Source organism: Pelodiscus sinensis, chromosome 2 (assembly GCF_052426305.1).
Source record: "Pelodiscus sinensis isolate ZL-2025 chromosome 2, ASM5242630v1, whole genome shotgun sequence".
In the NCBI taxonomy this organism is placed as follows: Eukaryota; Metazoa; Chordata; order Testudines; family Trionychidae; genus Pelodiscus; species Pelodiscus sinensis.
In genome coordinates, this window is record NC_143053.1 from 246,888,685 (window position 1) to 246,894,857 (window position 6,173).

Here is a 6,173-nt window from a genome sequence, read left to right on the forward strand (position 1 = left end):
GATGACCGGAGTGTTGGATGTCCAGATCTAAGAATAAATAAGGGAAGGAAATCGGGGAAGGGGAGGGGCGAAGATGGATAAGGACATTCACTTCCACACAACAGGAGTGCCCCAAAGTCTGCCATTCAGTATGTGAGCACAAGTCCTCTTCCTTTAGATATGACTAAAAAAAAACCCAACAAATAGACCTGAGGGGTCTGGATAAGTAACTTATTTGCAGCTGCAGGTACCCATCTTCCAACAGCTGACATAGATTACACATACCATTGTTAAGTGTACTCTATCTTTTTTCAATCAGATGCTCTCAAAGAGCTCTACAGAGACCAATTAATGTAGCATCACAATAGATATTTACCTTCCTTTATAGATAGGGAAAGACTAGAGAAATTAGATGCCTGATTTTTAGACATGCTACAACTCCCTCTGAAGAGGTATCTCTTTTCAAGTCAGTGGAAGCTGCAAATACTCAGAACTTGTAAAAACCCAGGCCATATGTGTCTTGCATAAAGTCACACAACTCTCTGCAAGAGCCCAGAACAAAACCAGATTCTCCAACTCTCTAATGCTGTTACCACAAAACTATTATTCTACTAAAAGTATCCGACTGTATCCCACTACACAATGTACACAAAACTTTTAACTCCTCAATTAACTGTTCTGCATGAATAATACCATAAACATTCACCAGCTTAAACTATTCAGGCATTTTCCCAAGCTGTTCTACAATTGTAAATGGTTCACTTAGAAAGAATTTGTTCTACACTTTGGACTTGAAACAAACCTCAAGATAACTACAGTGCACAGAAAGATATCTTTGATTTTCCCTCACTATACCATTGTATCGTCTCATGTTGAATTTGTCCAGAAGTTTCACTAGGTGGCTGTATTCATAATAAAGCTGTAATTAGAGGGACTATCACACTAAGGGAAATAATTTATTGGCAAACTATTTTTTTGGTGAAATGTTTCAGTTGCTAATTTCAAAGTACGTCAATGAAAACTCAGATTTTTCACTTCTCTCCTTGAAGCATCTCACATCTTTGCCAACAAAATGCTGCAATTCTCTCACTAGGAAAGAGCACACATAAATATCTCTCCCCTCTAAATGAGAAACTACATACTCCATTGGCCCATCATGTTAGCACAGGTCCAAGCAACTAGAATTTAGTTGTGTAAAGCAGCTATAAGTATTTGGAAGGAAAATAAATTCATAAGACCCAGGGTCTCACGTTAATAAGCTAGGTAACAGAACAGTCTAGTCCAATTTTAAATATAATCAGAGGTGCAGCCTTGTGTCAATCAGATTAATATAATAGCCCAGTTCATGATTAGAGAATGCAACACTTACAGAATGAAAGCATCAGCTTACAAAAAATAAATAAATTGGTCACACAGAGCAAATAAAGTGGTTCTCACTCTATTGATACATGCTGTTATGCTGCATGGTCCTTCTTTGAACCTAGAATGTTACACATAGCACCCAGTACCCTATGTCCATGGGCTGCTCTTACCTAGCCCTCTTTCGAAGAAATAAGTTTTACCATAGGGTTACTCTGCTTGCAGATACTTCAAGCCATCCAAATCAGAAACACAGGCTATCATTCACAGTATCCTGATTATTTCTTCTTCCTTTCCAACGCTATCTTCCTATTAACATGGGTGTTCTCTTTTCAACAGCAGAGCCAGCTCTGGGAGAAGCCCTAAAGTTCATGCACGAGTGACTAGCTCCCAAGAAAGGTGTAAGGATTTAGTAAAACAAGCCATGCAGGTCTTGAGTGTTGTTCTGTGACTCTGCCTCTCTCCTCCTTCATACACACCTGTAAGTACTGTAATATTGAAAACTCTTAATATTTAACATGCAGAAGAGACTGCAAGGTCAATCCCCACATGGAAACAAGCTGCCCAATACACTTAGATATTTAAAATCTACGTAGCTGTTCCTTTGCCAAGTACATCTGCAAAGCCTGCTAACATAGCCACAAAATAAAATTATATACATATAAAACAGCTGGATAATTTTAAGACACACTGTCTGCATAATAAATTGAACAAATGCGTCTCACCTTTTCCTCAGCAGAACCAGAGCTAGAGAAGCAATGCAAGGTTACGTGGAGAAAATATATTTACTGCAGTTACAGTCAAATCCAATTGGAGTCTTCATTCTCAATGAACAATAAAAACACTGAGCTGAAAAGGTAACACTTTCCTGTTGAGTGCCGATCAACTTCTAACTGAGAACTGTGGCAACAAATACCAGTCTCTCTGTGACCGCCTGAATTGGATGAAATCTCCAGAAACAAATTCAGTAAAACTATTTGATGTGGCTGTATAACATGCCCCAGAGAGCACTCAGAATTTTTAAAAAACTGGTTTATGAGCTGTATGTTTGGCAGTATAAGCAATCACAAGACCTTGCTGTGCTGATTATTATAGAAGTGTAAATACTCCAGTTAAAAGTTCCAATTCTGCAGTAAGCCTAATGAGGAGGCCCCCTGTGATGAACTGTATGAAAGAGTAGAGCCTTAGTTGTTTAGGGAAAACACGTTTAAAGCATGCCTGCACTGATACAAAGACTTGGCAGGAGCAACCCCCTGTATAAGAGTCAATGGTAAAGGAGAGCTACTCTAATGTACCTTGTAAGCCAGGAGTGGGCAATAATTTTTGATGGGGAGGCTACGCCAAGATTTTGGAAAGTGGTTGAAGGCTGCACTCTTCCATGATATTAATGGAGGAGGTGCGGGGGCTGGGATGGACGTTGGGTGAAGAAAGAAGCTTAGAGTAAGGGTTTGAAGTGCAGAAGGGCCTGTGAGGGAGGTTGGGTGAAGGAGACAGTTGTGACCTGGAGCACAGGACTCGGGTGCAGGGGTTTGGGTTGTGAGCTAGAGCAGGGGATTATGGTTCAAGGTCTAGGAGGGGATATGGGCTCAGGAGGGGGACAGAGGGTTTGGCTTATGTGGGGTAAGGGGGGGAGGAGCTGGAGTGCCAGAGGCAGGCTCTGGCCGGGAGATTTACCTGTGGGACTCCCAGTGAGCGGCCCAGCATGTTTCTCAGGCAGGAGCAGGAGCCTGGGCCTGCATAGGCTGTAGAGCCTGAGGGAATTGGGGAGTGGTGCTTCACATGCTGCCTGTTATCGTAACAGGCTGCTCCCATTGGCTAGAAACCAGCCAATGGGATTGTGCTGGGAACGGGAGCAGCAATGAATCACCACTTCTCCCGCCTCTCTGCTCACAGTTTGTGAAACAATGGGACCAGCAGCCACCTTTCTGAATGACATGCAGGGGTGGGGCAAGCAGGGAGTCTGCCTGAGTCTGGCCATGGGCTGGATCCAGTGGCTTGGTGGCCCAGATCTAACCCTTTGGAAGGTGTTTCGCCCAGTCCTATTATAATCTATGTAGTTACGGAGGGTAACAGCAGCCTCCCTCCTGCAAACTTTCAAAGAAAACTGACTAAATCTTTCCTAATACTTTGATTATGGAAACAACGTGCTGTTGGCTTTTTTTTTGGGGGGGGGGGGGAAGAGGGAAGAAGCCAGCAGAAGCTCAGCCATAGGAGTTAAGTTTTTCAGTTTTTCTAAGTGTTTCCTTTTTTGGTTTTAATAGCTAGGAGATTGCATACAACTATGCACAACAAGTGTTAAATCGGCAAAGTGAAGCTGTCATGTGTCAGGAATGCCAGAATTAAGATTGCATACAGAACCTCTGCCCAAAACCCGCCCCCTGATTTCACCATAACTCAGCTGTGCAGTCTGCCTCCATGATGAATTTGGTCAATCTGTAAGTACATGCATGTTTTATTCATTTGTTTTGAAAGGCCATTGAAAAGCTAGCAGACCATTTCCTGTGCTTCTTAAGTAAAGGCAGAGGTTCCTATTAACCTTGCTCCACTTTGGCATTGCCCTTATAGGAACTTTTCTCCCTGCACATCTCTCCGGGGACTGGCTCTATAATTTGTCTAAGTCAACAGCTACAGACCTAAAGTAGCCATTTTATACCTGTTTGCTGTATCTCTCTCCCCCAAACTGGTAACGGTACCCAACTCCAGTTCTGTTTTTCCCGCTTGTTATAGTTTACATCAGGGCTACGCAACTATGGAAGCCCTGGGGGCCACAATGATACTCACAGCACATGCCGAGATCCGCAACTCAAGTGTGGTTGCATATACATGCAAATATATATATGCAAATATATGCAAATACCTTCTTTCACACTGACAGGCATGAATACAAAGATTAAGGCAAGACTATACAACACACAGGCCCCATTTAAGTCAGTTCTGATATTAATAAAATGCAATATTTACCTGATTTCCACCTATATGACAGCACTTTTAATGAGCAATGACTTCAGGAATTTAATGACTAAAGTGCATATCAACAGAAGACCGTTATATTGACTACTTTTTAGTTTTGGCTCCCACCCATGAGCCACATGTTGAGCCCCAAATCACACCCAAACCCAAACCATATTGTGGGCCTCAAACAAACGGGCCGTTAGCCGCATGCGGCCTGCGGGCCATGTGTTGAGTAGCCCTGATTTACATCATCATAGTGGCTGTGTCTAGACTGGCAAGTTTTTCCACAAAAGCACCTGCTTTTGCGGAAAAACTTGCCAGCTGTCAACACTGGCCGCTTGAATTTCCGCAAGAACACTGACGATCGCATGTAAGAAATCAGTGCTTCTTGAGGAAATACTATGCTGCTCCCATTCGGGCAAAAGGGCCAGTGTAGACAGCTCAGATTTGTTTTGCGCAAAAAAGCCCTGATCTCGAAAATGGCGATCGGGGCTTTTTTGCACAAAAGCGCGTCTAGATTGGCCACGGATGCTTTTCTGCAAAAAGTGCATTTGTCGAAAAGCATCCGAGCCAATCTAGACGCTCTTTTCCACAAATGCTTTTAACGGAAAAACTTTTCCGTTAAAAGGATTTGCGGAAAATCATGCCAGTCTAGACGTAGCCAGTGCCTCCTGATTAGATATCACATTCTGACAATTCTCATGAATATATCCCAGTTTCCAGGTCATCACTTTGGGAATAATGTCCTAGGTATTTTAGTAAGTGTGATAGGGCACACGCCACACTCCTATGGATTCAGCCCCTTGTCCTCTCTCACAGCAGATCAGGGACACTGCAGTCTGGGGCAACACCTGTGCTTTTTGTTCATGAGTAGTTTCCCTCCTCCAGTTTCCAACCATATACAGGCTTTCCAATTACTTGGCCTACCACAGGCCTGGCCAGCAACAGACTAGGAGGCTCCTACCTCCCTCTGAGCGTGGTCTCCCCCTTCCCTTTCTCTTCACTTCTTTCCAGCCTTAGAGCTCCTGCTAATGAGACTACCAAGTTCCCTCTGTTACCAGGCAAACATAGGGCTGTTCACCCAGCCCCAATCTATTCACCTTGATTCAGGCTGGAGTGGCAGGAGCTGATTAAGGACTTCTCCAGCAGCCCAGCCTCAATTAGCAAACAAAAGCCGTAAACAGGTCAAATAACAAAGCTTAAGAAACAGTTCAAACAAATGTTTTATTTTATTGACATGGAGCTGATTGGCATTCTGTGATCCTACTGATTTCAGAGTTTCAGCACAGAACTGAAGAGGATACTCTTAGCACTAAGGCCACAGGAAACAGCTGAGACACAAGGCTTTCACTTTTTAACTTAAGAAACTTTCACTCTCTGTGCTGAAACTAAAGTATTTGTTGAATCAAGCCAATAACCCTTCTTTCCTTTCAGCCAATTTCCTGCAATGGAAATTTTTAAATGGCTTCTATTTACAGAAGTTTCTCTTTAACCACTCCTACTTTCTCAATACAGAAATTACTCCCATGTGTAGAAGAATACTGGAATATAGAGTGACTGATCAGCTCCATATTGCTCCCTGCTCGCACTGATATAGTGGAAGGATGATTCAGGCTCTAGCTTGAGCTGTGGCAAAACCAAGTTCAATTGCTGTGTAAGCTTGGGCAAGTCATTAAGGAGTAAGACTAGCAAGGTAGGAATCTACAAAGGCATGCAAACATCTAAATCCTAGACATAAGTGCCTTAATAAAGGTTCAGGCACCTAAGTCCCAGTTTTGTCTCTACTGCATCCACAAAATATCCGCCAAATTCATTTGGCATCTATTTTTTTAGAATAAAAATGCCTTAGGTATCTATGTTTCTGCCTCTGGGCATACACATTG

General features: G+C 42.8%; 1 protein-coding gene across 2 annotated transcripts in view; it reads right to left on the bottom strand.

Annotated features, from left to right (window-relative positions):
* Positions 1-2,227, bottom strand: part of GALNT11 (polypeptide N-acetylgalactosaminyltransferase 11) — an 87,253-nt gene extending 85,026 nt beyond the window's left edge. Inside the window, exon 1 of one of the 2 annotated variants that reach the window (XM_006129319.5) lies at positions 2,064-2,227. The gene's annotated coding sequence lies outside the window, so the exon portion shown is untranslated. Of the gene's footprint in view, positions 1-1,511; positions 1,765-2,063 lie in introns of those variants that run through there. The other variant, XM_025187869.3, reaches the window with a different exon arrangement.
* Positions 2,228-6,173: the final 3,946 nt, after the last annotated feature.